Genomic DNA, 14071 nt, shown 5'->3' on the forward strand with positions numbered 1-14071 from the left:
AAGCTACAACAAATTTGTAACCCTTTTAAATCTACTACATAGACTGTTAGTTTTGATTTGCTAATGTTTTGTTTTGCCTGTAATTTTCCTTTGTCATACCTTTGTCTGGTTTTAGCATCAGAATCATGCTGGCCTCATAAAATGAGATGGAATTCCCCACTCCAAACATAATGCCTGTCACTGGGGTGGTGCACAAATATATTTATTAGTTGAATGAATGAATGAATAAGTAAATGACTGTAGAGGAGACAGAGAAGTAAAAAACAGCTGGAAAAATATATGAATAGTTGATTATGACAGAATTTTTAAAGATGGAAGTTCATAGTTTTGACTGCCTTCTTAACCTTATTTGTATAATCTTTCTCTTAGGATGGACATTCTAATGTTCTTGCTCTGCTTGCCAAGTGACCAGGGCTTGAAACCATGCCTCCTGCATTGGCAGGCGGATTCTTAACCACTGCGCCACCAGGGAAGTCCCCTACTTGTTTAGTTTTGACAAATAAAAATTCTGTATTTAAGGTATACAACATGATGTTTTGACATCATATGTAGATGTTGTGAAATGATTACCACAATCAAACTAATTAACATATCCATCACCTCCTTAACTTTTAATTTTTGACACAATTTTACATTTACAGAAGGTTACAGGAGTAGTATAAAGATCGCAGATATCCTTTACCCAGATTCCCCAAATGTTAACATTTGCTCTAGTATTCTCCCGCTTTCCCTCTTATAATATATATTCAATGTATATCTAATGAATATACAATATATTATATATGTAATTATTATTTTTCTGAGCTATTTATGAGGATAAATTGCAGATATGATTCCCTTTGCCTTTAATACATCAATGTGTATCTTTCCCCCACACCCCCACAGTCTCTTAAAACAGAAAATTACATTGGTACCATACTTTAATCTACAGACTTTATTCAGGCTTCACCAGTTAACCTAATAATATCCTTTAGAGCAATACAAAAAAAATTTGACTGCCCATGTTTTAAACATTGTGGTGAGTATGTGTTCCATAGCACTCACTCCTGTATTTGGTTCTAAAAACAATGTGAGCAGGTGCCCTCTCCCCTGACTTAGTCATACAGGTGGGGCAAACGGCTTTGTTTGATTTTCCTTTTTTGTGTGTGATTCAGTGGAGGAGCGTGACTTCATTGGAGTGGACAGCACAGGAAAGAGGCTGCTCTTCATGGCTAATGAAGCAGACTTGGATGAGGAGCTGGTCATTAAGGGATCCGTCCTGCAGAAGTAAGCCCTGGGGTTTTTCTTTTGGGCAATTCTCCTTGTCTTAAAACAAAATAAAACCACCCAGTGGATGGGAAAGAGGGAATGAAAACTAGATTAAACAGTGTGAAATTGACAAAAGTATGTGAATGTGTTCCCATGAGATAGGATGGAGGCTTTTCTTCACCACACAAGCTTAGCTTTTCCCTGTGTCTTTTCCTGCCAAGGTAGAATCAAATCCTGCATAGGAGCGGGGCAGAGCAGCTGTGGAGAGAACAGGGAACCGGACTGTCTTTCCGACAGTGTTATAGAACTTCCTCTTTTTTTTTTTTTTAATTGTGATAAACACACAACATAAAATTTACCACCTTAACCATATTTAAGTGTACAGTTCAGTAGTGTTAAAAGTATGTTGACATTGTTGTTAAGCAGATCTCCAGAACTTTTTCATCTTGCAAACCTGAAGCTCTGTATCCATTAAACAACAACTCTCCCTTATCTGCTCTCCCCAGGCCCTGGTGACCACCATTTGACTTTCTGTTTTTCTGAATTTGACTACTTGAAGTACCATTTATAAGTGGAATCATGCACTATTTGTCTTTTTGTCACTGGCTTATTTCACTTAATTAGTATAATATCCTCAAGGTTTATCCACATTGTAGCATGTGTCAGAATTTTCTTCCTTTTAAGGCTGCATAAATTCCATTGTGTGTATACACCACATTTTCTCTATCTGTTCATCAATCAATGGACGTTTGGGTTGCTTCCACCTCTTGGCTATTGTGAATAATGCTGCAGTGAACATGGATGTGCAGATATCCCTTTGAGATCCTGCTTTGAATTCTTCTGGATATATATCCAGAGGTGGGATTGCTGGATAATTTGATAGTTCCTTTTTTTTTTTTTGAGGAACCTCCATACTGTTTTCCATTTTACAATCACACCAACCATGATGAGGATATAATTTCTTCATATCCTCATCAAAGCTTGTTATTTTCTATATATATATATATATATATATATATATATATATTTTTTTTTTTTTTCTTTTTGCGGTACGCGGGCCTCTCACCATTGTGGCCTCTCCCGTTGCGGAGCACAGGCTCCGGATGCACAGGCCCAGCGGCCATGGCTCAAGGGCCCAGCCGCTCCACGGCATATGGGATCCTCCCAGACCGGGGCACGAACCCGTATCCCCTGCATCGGCAGGCGGACTCTCAACCACTGCGCCACCAGGGAGACCCTATTTTCTATATTTTTGATAGTAGCCATCCTAATGGCTGCACCTAGGCAACCTCGTCACATTTTCTTCAATCAGCATTTTATTGACTGCTTGCTCAGAAGCCACTATACTCAGAGCTTTACTGCCTGATGCCAATACATAGGAATGCTTACTAAATGTTTGGAGCCTGGATGAAATGAATGTAAGAGGAGTAAATTGGGAAAGAAAAATGTCTTACTGGTTGGTGGGTTTTTTCCTGTTTGTTTGTTTGTTTGTTTGTTTTGCTATCCAGCACAACAGAGGTAGGAGACATATTTCAGAGTATATATTTTAATGAAAATGAAATTAAACTCTAGGTTCAGTTGGCCCAATTACCCCTATGGATAAGAGTTCTATATTAGAGCCTTACATAGAAACACTTGTGGATTAAAGTGGATGCTTCAGATTGCATCACAGAGCTTCCTACTACTAGTTTCTAATTAAATGTGAAAAATAAATTAATTTTAAAAATGACAGAAATTTCAACAGTAGCAAACACAGTAAGGTAATCAAACATAATAAAGCTTAAAAATTGGTGGCCAAGGAAAGAAACAAGATTCTGGTGAGGAACAGAAAGGAATAACACTAGGCTCCCAACTCCACCCTATCACCACTCCCCAGAAGCCATACTGATATTTTAATGAAACCCTGCAAATTCTCACTAATAGCTCCAGATCTGGAAAGAAGCAAACTGAGTACATATCTGTACATTTATCTTCTTCTGACTGAGAAGCAATGGGAACAACTGCTGGGGAGTAAATGATGCAGCAGGGAAAATGAACAGTGAGGTTGACTCTTTAACAGAAACAAAAGATCTAATCCTAAGAAAATGAATAGGTGAAATAATATGAAGCTGGAGACTGTCCTTCCATAGGAATGGGGTAACCCCTTACGTATGTGGAATGAAACAAGACTATTTAACAGAATCTCAGGAAAGAGAAATAATTGGACAACGACTCTACAGTACCTTGGTGAGTTCCCTATACCCTTTCCATCCCTCCCACTCACATCATTCCCTGAAGCCATAGAAAAGTACACAGAACACAAAATAACCAGCACTCACATGGTAGCCAGTCTCAGATACATGAGGATGAGAGATAAGAATTCATCTATAATACATCAAAATAAATAAAACAATCATGAACAAGACCAAAAGAATCAGTGTGTCAACTGTGCAAATGTATAGCAAAAATGAAAGCAAGAAAAATGCCCTGCAAAAAAACAAAAACCTGCCCTGAGAAAAACATAACTCAATGAATAGAAAGAATTTCCTTACAAATATACAATTCTACCACTGCAAAACAACTCGGTAGAATATGAATTTCATAAATAAGAGTTCAGTGATGAGATGATAAAACAACAAAATGAGATAAAAGAAGATATTATAGGACTAAGAAAATAAATTGAGGACCAAATAACTTAATTACAGAATTAATTAATTAATTAATTTAAAAATAGCAAAGAGAATTGACACCACTGAAAATCAAATTATATACATAGAGGAAAAGTTTAAGATATTCAGTAATTTAGATGAAAATAATTGAAATTAGAATCTAACAGAAGTCAAAGACAAAGATGAATCAGTATAGTTAATGTCTCTGAAATAGAGAGCTGAACATGTGACCAAAAGATGCATTCAAAGATATAAGGGATTCTTGGTAAAGTAATTTAATTTAAGGATTTTAGTATAAAGCTGTAAGGACTGGGTAAATAAGACAACAGTAAAGTGATTTTAGAAAGGTGTAAATCCAGAAGGCTAAAGAAAATGAAAAAGGAAATAGCAACACCAGAAATTGGGAAGCAGAAAACCAGGACAATTTAGCATACCTGAGAAAGCTGAATGCTAAGCCAGAAGTGGGGAAAGGAAAGCTGAGATGCAAGCTGATTTGCACTGTAAAACTCTCAAAAGAGTTAAAAACTGATTTGCACTATAAAACTCTCAAAAGAGACTGGCTACCATGTGAGTGCTGGTTATTTTGTGTTCTGTGTACTTCTACTATGTTCTGTGTACTTTTCTATGGCTTCAGGGAATGATGTGAGTGGGAGGGATGGAAAGGGTATAGGGAACTCACCAAGGTACTGTAGAGTCGTTGTCCAATTATTTCTCTTTCCTGACATCCTGTTAAATATTCTTGTTTCATTCCACATACGTAAGGGGTTACCCCATTCCTATGGAAGGACAGTCTCCAGCTTCATATTATTTCACCAAGTACATCAAGTAGTGAAGCTAAAAACAGGATTACTTCAAAGTTTGTCTAAAAAGTAGATCCTTAGATTTCCTCCCCCAGACCTCACAACTCTAATAAGAGACTGGAGATTTATTCTTAGAAGAGGGTAAAATAGAGGATCTCTGGATTGGGGCACCAGGCATAGATGAGGTTGGAGGTACCATGTGGAAAGTGGGGATTAAGTGAATGTGTGTTCTGAGGTCCTCAGCTTCCTTCTTCCACTTGGCTCCTAAATACTAGCAGCCAGGGGCCTCCCTGGTGGCGCAGTGGTTGAGAGTCCGCCTGCCGATGCAGGGGATACGGGTTCGTGCCCCGGTCTGGGAGGATCCCATATGCCGCGGAGCGGCTGGGCCCGTGAGCCATGGCCGCTGGGCCTGCGCATCCGGAGCCTGTGCTCCGCAACGGGGGAGGCCACAACAGTGAGAGGCCCGCATACCGCAAAAAAAAAAAAAAAAAAAAAAAAAAAAAAATACTAGCAGCCAGGCTTACACATGTCAAACAAGCACATTAGAAGATTCTCCTCTGTGGTAGCAGAGTCCAAAAGGAGAGACCTAAAGATATAATCATCAGGGAGTTCCCAGCAGATAATATACTTCTTGGATCTAACTACATTGAATTTCAAAGTTGACAAAGTCCACCACATGTTCAGTGCTCCCAATCACATATTTATTGTGCCAGTCTTAGAAGTTGGACCCCCAAAAAGCAAGGATTACCAGATTTAGAGGCCGGAACAAATAAACAGGTGGGGAAGAAAAACAATAATAGGAAAAAAATCAACTTGAAGGAAACAGAAATTATGCAGAGAGAAAAAAACTTCAAAAAGGTAACATTTATTATTCATATTTGAGCATCTGAGTGCCACTGTTATAGGAGCTAGGGACACAGCAGTGAACAAAGCACACTAACATCCTTGCCCTCATTGAGAGATGAGAGAATATTGCATTCATGAACCCAAAAGCAGGATGCTATATTTAAAAAGGAACATTTAGAGAACACGTAGTGCTGATATTAAAATGAAAAATTTAATAGAAAAGTTAGGAAAGTTTTTTGGAAGAATTTTTCACCAAGCAGAATAAAACAACAAATTGATGGAAAATAGAGAAGTGATAAGATGATTAAAGGAGCAGCCAAGGAGGTCCAATATTTGAATATTAGGAGTTCCAGAAGGAAAAAACAGAGAAAATGAAGAGGGAAGAAATCACCAGTGAACTGTTACAAAAAACATTTCTCAGAATGAAAGAAGCTGGGTTTCTAGACTGAAAGGAAAGTGTGCAGCAAAATGCATGAAAAGAAACATAGCAAGTTATCACTGTGAAATGTTATAACCCTGATACCAAAGAGAAAACCCTGCAAGCTTCCAGAGAAGAGGGGGGATATCATATATAAAGGAATTAAAATACCTTTCAATTTCTTAACAGCAACACTAGAAACTATAAAATAAGGGAAGAATGCTTTCAGAATTCTTAAATCTATATCTAGTCAAACTATCAAGTATGAGAGTAGAGTAAGAACCTTTCAGGCATTTGCTTTCCATGCATCTGTTTTAGGAAGCTACAAGAGGATATAGAACACCAAAACCCTGGCATACACTTAGAGAAAGACATAAGATATAGGAAAAAGAATCCCTAGGATAATGATGAAGGGAGATTCCAGGATAACACCTGTGTATCTGGGATAGATGGCAACCAGACCAGATTGGAATAGGTCAGAAAGATTTGAGAAAATTTTCTTCAAAATGTTCATAGTTCTTCTGATGAAAATGATAGAATACTTGATGTGCGTCAACATTTTGAAAGGAGTTTTGAGCACTTAGTTTGGAGTTGAATTATTGATAAGTATCTAGAAAACTAAGAAATGAAAAGACAAGTAATGCCAAGGCAAACAATAAAAATGTGCAGGAGGGACTTCCCTGGTGGTCCAGTGGTTAGGACTCTGAGCTTCCACTGCAGGGGACACAGGTTCAATCATCCCTGGTCGGGGAACTAAGATCCTGCAAGCTGCATGGCGCAGCCAAAATAAAAAAAAAAGAAAAAGAAAAGAAAAGAAAAAAAAAAGTTCAGGAACAAAAAAACATTAGTTGCTAAATGGCTCGGGTGTAACTAATGTTATATATGCATAATAATGTAATCACTGACTAGCCAAAATTATGATATAATTACTTTGGAATAATGGGAGGGAAGGTTAGTCTGTTGGAAGTATGAGGGAAGAAAAGAGAGATAAACTTCCTCTTTCATAGTTAATAGCTAATACCTAAAGCTGAAGTCATAATAACTTAAACATTGATTATTAAGCTAACCAAAATAATGAAACAATTATATTAGAAAGATAGAGAATACAAGAAGTACAGGTGTATGTAGTGGGGACAGGCTGGTGATGAACGGAAGCTAAATCCTCATCTTCCATAGTGGTAAATCAACAGATAATATCTGAATTGGAAAACCAAGAAATATCACTATTAGAATGTTATTAGAAATATGAGTAGAGGGCTTCCTTGGTGGCGCAGTGGTGGAGAGTCCGCCTGCTGATGCAGGGGACGCGGGTTCGTGCCCCGGTCCGGGAGGATCCCACATGCCGCGGAGAGGCTGGGCCCGTGAGCCATGGCCGCTGAGCCTGCGCGTCCGGAGCCTGTGCTCCGCAATGGGAGAGGCCACAACAGTGAGAGGCCCGTGTACTGCAAAAAAAAAAAAGAAATATGAGTAGAAATACTAAATGGATTCACTAAAAGAATTGAAATGGTGTGCTTCTGGGGGACAGAAAATGGGAAAGAAAGGGAATGGAAGACTGAAATTTTTCATTGTAAACCTTGAGAGACTATTTACCTCTTTATGTGTATATTTAACTTAAATTTTAATTTTTTAATTAAAAATAAGATATAATAAAATTTTCTGAATCAAGTGAAAAATATACAGATTTTGAGAGTATATTGTTATTGTGTTCTATGAAAATTTGGCCAGTTGTATCCTAGTAAACTTACTAAACTTATCCCTAGATAAAGAGCTCTTCAAGGGCTTCCCTGGTGGCGCAGTGGTTGAGAGTCCGCCTGCTGATGCAGGGGACACGGGTTCATGCCCCGGTCTGGGAAGATCCCACATGCCGCGGAGCAGCTGGGCCGGTGAGCCATGGCCACTGAGCCATGGCCGCTGAGCCTGCGCGTCTGGAGCCTGTGCTCCGCAACGGGAAGAGTTCTTCAAGCGTCCAGAGACAAAAAGCTAACCACTTACATGAGAGTAAAAATTAAGCTTATCCCCAAGCTCTTCACTACATTGCATACCAGAGGAACACAATCTGTATTTTCAGAAAAAGAAAGTGGAACACATGAATATTATTAATAATGAAGGTATCATTCAAATATAAAAGCAATAATGGGAAGACATTCTCAAACATGAAAGGAATCAAGAATGTGGCACCTATGAGTCCTTCTTGGGGGGGAAAAATAAAACTTCTTGACAATGAAGGCAGCCAAGAATTCGATCAAAATAAAGAATTTAATGATAGAGAAGCCACGGTAGTCATAAAACAAATGGGATATTTATGTTAAAACAGAAACAAAAAAAACAAATAAAACATCTCTGCTGAGACAGTAACAGTTAACTCTGGAAGGTGAAAGTATGGATGATGATTATTTTTTTCTTTGTACTTTTCTGTATTTTAAATTTTCCTCCAATTTTTTTTTTTTTTTTTTTTTTTTTTTGCGGTACGCGGGCCTCTCACTGCTGTGGCCTCTCCCATTGCGGATCACAGGCTCCGGACGCGCAGGCTCAGCGGCCATGGCTCACGGGCCCAGCCGCTCCGCGGCATGTGGGATCCTCCCGGACCGGGGCACGAACCTGCGTCCCCCGCATCGGCAGGCAGACTCTCAACCACTGCGCCACCAGGGAAGCCCTCCAATTTAAAAAGTATTAAAAACAAGAAAAACATGTACTACCTTGGAGATTAAGCCTAAGGACCTAAAGTGAGGAGGATTCAGGGTCGTGTTATTTCTAAAGATACAGTCCAGTGAATGAAGACATTTCTGTACAGTAAGTCCCCTTCACATGAACCTTCAAGTTTCGGACTTTCAAAGATGTGAACGTGCATTCCACTACATTCCATCTACGTCAGGCGTGAGTGAAGTTGCAGCTTGCCCTCTGTCTCCTGTTGCTGATGATCCTTCAGCTCCACCACCACCTCCTCTCCCTCCTCCAGTCAGTAACTTCTTGCCTGTTCACTCGATGCCAGCCCCTGTACACCAGCTGTTGTACTGCACTACTGTACTTTTCAAGGTACTGTACTGTAAGATTTTAAAAGTTTTCTTTGTTTTTTGTGTTTGTTTTTTATGTATTATTTGTGTGAAAAGTATTATAAGCCTGTTACAGTACAGTACTATATAGCCAATTGTGTTAGTTGGGTACCTAGGCTAACTTTGTTGGACTTGAACAAATTGGACTTATGAATTTGTCATCTTCCTAAAAATGACAAATCTCTATGCCCTTGGAATGGAACTCATCCGCATGTAGGGGATTTACTGCATTTGACTTTGCTTTTGCTTTTGGGAAGTGGCGTTCCTGGTTTAGTAGGCATAGATGCCTGCTGGGGAGTATTGCAGCTGGGGAGAGTCTTTACTCTTGCTAAATTAAAACACTTTCTGCAGTGGACATGGCTAATGGCTTTTGTTGGATTGTTTCTTTCTTTCTTACCCGATTGCAAAAACAAACCTAACTGAACTCCAAACCTTTCTCTTCTGTGTTAATTTTGTTGTAATTTTAAAGATATATTTATAAATTCTTTGATACATTTCCTCTGAAGAAAACTCCCCTTGAGCATGAGCTGGACTTAGGAACTTGCTTGTAGTGAACAGAGCGTGGTAGAAGTGATGGGATGTCACTGCCAAAATTAGGTTATAAAAAGACTGCAGCTTCTGTCTTTGGTGCCCACTCATGCTCTCTTGCTGTCTCTTGAATCACTTACTCTGGGGAAGTCAGCTGCTGCATTATGACACAGCTCTAGGAAAAGGAAAGCTAGCTGCCATGTCATGAGGACATTCAGGTAGGCTATGGAGAAGCCATATGGTTAGGAACTGAGGACTGCCAGCAACCATGTGAATGAGCTTGGAAGCAGGTATTCTGAGACCTGTTAACAGCCATGTTGAAAGCAGGTTCTTCTCCAGTAGAGCCTTGAGATGACTGCAGTCCCGACCAACAGCTTGGCTGCAACCTCATGAGAGAACCTGAGTCAGAACCACCAAGCTAAACCACTCCCCAATTCCAGAAACTGTGAGATAACAAATGTTTATTATTTTAAGCCTCTGAGTTTGAGGTAATTTGTTATACAATTATAGATGACCAATAAAATCCTGAATCTCTAGGCTTTGAATCAAGAGGTTTCTTAGAAACAATGAAGTTGAAAGACACCTGGGGAGGAGGAGGTGTGTTCAAATAGGATATAGTTCCTTTCCTTTCAACCTCAATTTGCTCCCCACATATCCTTTAAGTAGGGAACATCAGTGGCTGCATGTGGGATGCATCCTGCCTCAGCTGGATGCCTTTGCTGAGACCTTGGACAAACCACTAGTTCAGTCCAAAACATAAGGACAAGGGACAGTCATCCTATGGTCTTACTAAACTTCAAGGGGTTTTGTTGCTTAAATATTGTCAACAAATAGTCCTAATTTTTCTTTCTTGTGTTCCTAGAGAGAGAGAGAGAGAGAGAGAGAGAGAGAGAGGCCTGGGTTAGAAAAAATTCCTGAGAAGAAAAATTACCTCTTGGCCCATGGTGTCCATTGTTATAGTACCGAACGATAAACACTGAGATAAGCTGCCTAGGTCCCCCTTGAAGGAAGGACTCGTTACTTAGCGATAGGGAGTGTAGTCCACAGACAGCCTCTAGCTGTCACCAACTTCAGGATCTATCTCATCTGTACAGAATCACATTGGCTGAGGTCATGCCCTCGCTGGGGCAGCCTGCATCCTGTGACTGAATGAAGAAGAGGTGTAAAGGCTCGGCCATTCTGACAGGCAATACTTGCTTCAGAACTCTGCTGGATTGGCCAAGGCTTTGTAGAACTTACATCTCAGTTTTTCCTCCACCCAATCTTGCTTCCTCCCCTTCCTTACTCAGGTGTTGATCCCTTATAAACATCTTGCTCCCTAAATTCTGTCTCATCATCACTTCTAGAGAATCCAGTCTTCAACACACAGTAACATGGTTTTCCCTGTGGTTTGCCTTGCCTGATAAAGCAAACATTCTCATTCTTGGAGTGATCATTCTTTCAATTGTAGAATAAAACTCCCTGGATGTTTTTTTTTTTTTTTTCTCCGAAAGCACACCTGTTGCACTGGCCTCTGCATGTATAAAAACTGTGATGAATGGTATCTAATAACATTTGTGCCTCTTATAACTCCTGACTGAGAATGTACCAAAAATTGTACATCCACTCAATTAGAGTCTTTCCAGCCTCACATTCCTGTAAGCATTGATTTCTTGTCTGTCTTTCTCACAAGGCCAACAGTTCTCAACCCTGGGGAGCATATTTTAAAATGTTGATGTACCCTAGAAGTTCTTATTTAAATAGTCTGGCATAGGATGAGCGTTTTTTTGAAGTTCCTTGGGTGATTCTAATGTACCAGTGTTGAAAACCATTGTATTAGACACTCCTTTGAATTTACCAGTTTGTGGCCCTATAGTGCTGCTCTATAAATATTTGATAAAGAGATAGTTATTTGGTTTATCAGTGTGCAAAGGAATTTTCCAGCTCTCTAGGAATAAATGGAAGCAGTGATGAAAGTGGGTCCGGCACCTGAAACTGCTGCTTGAAACTCTGATTCTCATTCTCCAGGGGCTACAGGTCATGTTCATCGTGGAAGGAGAGGGTTCCAGCTAATGGAGGCAACATCTGCCCAACACCATAGATATGTTCGCAGGACCAAATAAATCAAATGGCAGCCCACTAGTTTTGTGCTGTTGCAGTCAGGCCTAATATGTTGACATTTGAGCATTCAGGGTTGGGTGATTCTGGAGAACTAAATGACATATCAGTTAGAAAGTACTTAGCTGACTGTCTTCCTCTAATAAGGACGCTTGTAATTACATCGAGTCCACCAGGCCACCAGGATAATCTAGGATAATCCACCCATCTCAAGATCCTTAACTTAATCACATGCCTGAGCCCCACGTACTAATGCAGAACTCCCCCTTCCCCCTCCCCAGGCCTCTCTGGGTGCTGGGTCTCTGGGTCCTGTGGGCTCAGAGGCTCATCTTCCATGTTCTGCCCCACCTGCCCCGTGTCCAGTTAAGGGCATTGCCTCCGCTGCCCCCAAGTCCCCAGCTCTCAGGATAATTAAGACCATGTAAGTTAGCAATGTTCAAACACAATTTTCTGTTTCCACGTTTTGCTACTCCGAGTGCAGGAGCAATCTAAGGCCTGACTCCAGGCTTTTGTTTTCCCTGTTTGTAAACAACTCAGTTTTCTTTGTGGTCCTGACAGGTCATTGGTTTGCAACACCTTCATGTGACAGAGTCAGGCAGGACCTCTGTAGGTTCAGATCACAATTTTACTGGAAGCAAAACCTGCGAAGTCTTCTTAAATAATGTATCACAAAGTCTTCCACTCTGTGAACACAGGATATCTTTCCATTTATTTGTGTCTTCTGTATTTTGGTTTAGCAATACTCTGTAGTTTGTGGGAGATGGGATATCTCTGCAGATGGCAATATGGGGACAGAGGTACCATTGCTGGACACCAGGAGGTATCCATGGACAGAAGGAGGATGTGGAACTAAATGGAAGAGTATTTTCCATACTATGTGGGACGTGAGGCCTTAAGCAAGGTAAAGAGGAACAATGAATCTCCCGATATCATGGAAGAAACTGGTCTGATTAATTTGACTGATTAAATTGTGCTTAATTTGTGATATAACAGTTTTGTTTTCAAATCACAATCAACTTGAACATAATCTTACTGTTTTTCCCCACCTAAAAATGTATCATAAATTAGGTATCTTTTCTTTCTTTGTATACATTTTTTGTAAGACTGAATTTTGGTCCTATTTGATAATGATTTATCATGTGATTAGCAGACACAGAGAACAGACTTGTGGTTGCCAAGGGGTAGGGGGGTAAAGGAGGGATGGACTGGGAGCTTGGGATTAGCAGATGCAAACTATTATACATAGGATGGAGAAACAAGGTCCTACTGTATAGCACAGGGAACTATATTCAATATCATGTGATAAACCATAAAGGAAAAGAATATGAAAAAGAATGTATATATATATATGTATATATATATATATATATATATGAACCACTTTTCCATACAGTAGAAATTAACACCACATTGTAAATCAACTATACTTCAACAAAATTAAAAAAAAATGTTTTTTAAACATCAAAAAGAAATCACGTGATTAGATGACTCTTACAGATTCAATGTTTTAGCAATGGGAATAAAGACTCGGGGAGATGGTCTGTGAGGGGCCAGGTTAATTCTAAATGGTTGGATTAAATTGTATTGCATCTAGAAAGTAATCACCCGGTGTTTGCTTTTTGCTGGATTCTTTGGTCATTGTAAAGACAGAGCCCAGCGCTCCTGTATTATCTAATTAAGAAAAACTGAAAAAGATGCATGTAGCTGAAAACTGTGATCCGTGTTCTGTGAGGCTAAATTTCAAGTGTAAAAACAAAAGACAGTGGAAATAATTTATTTCAAGATAAGAACAAGTTTATACAGCATGCAAACCGTGAGCTGGGCTTTCAGTTTTCGTGGAGCCAAACACGCTCATCTCTGGGCTGAAAGGAGGGCATGTGGATGTCGCTGGAAGAGTGAAAACAACATAGGCTGGTTTTTTGTTTTTTACCTTTTGGCCCCGCTACGCTGCATGGGGGATCTTAGTTCCCTGACCAGGGATCGAACCCATGACTCCTGCATTGTGAGCGTGGACTCTATAACCACTGGACCGCCAGGGAAGTCCCCTGTTTATTAATCCTGTAGATGTAACTTGTAGGGAATAGGAGGACCCTGATGACCGCACTAATGGGCAAATGCACAGTATGTCCACGAGGTGGCGCGAGGATGATATTCTGTGACCTGTGGAAAGATGTGCGGTATTTGCCTGCAGTGCTCCCAGCAGCTGTGCTGATGAGCATCTTGCGCGGCGGGGATGGCTGGGTGCTGAGACCAGGATGAAGACAGTCATGGTTTGGGGGAAAGTTAACAGCACGGAGCTGAAGTCTTGGAGCAATGACGGGGTAGGCCCGGCAGCTATTGCGTCCCTGCAGTGAATCCATGTATGGCCCTAAGCAAGATGCCGAAAGAGCACAGTCCCCAGCAGAGAGGTCCAGCAAGGCAGCAGTGTAACCAAGG

The sequence above is a fragment of the Mesoplodon mirus genome (assembly GCF_964341445.2).
Source record: "Mesoplodon mirus genome assembly, contig: HAP1_SCAFFOLD_551, whole genome shotgun sequence".
Lineage (NCBI taxonomy): Eukaryota > Metazoa > Chordata > Mammalia > Artiodactyla > Ziphiidae > Mesoplodon > Mesoplodon mirus.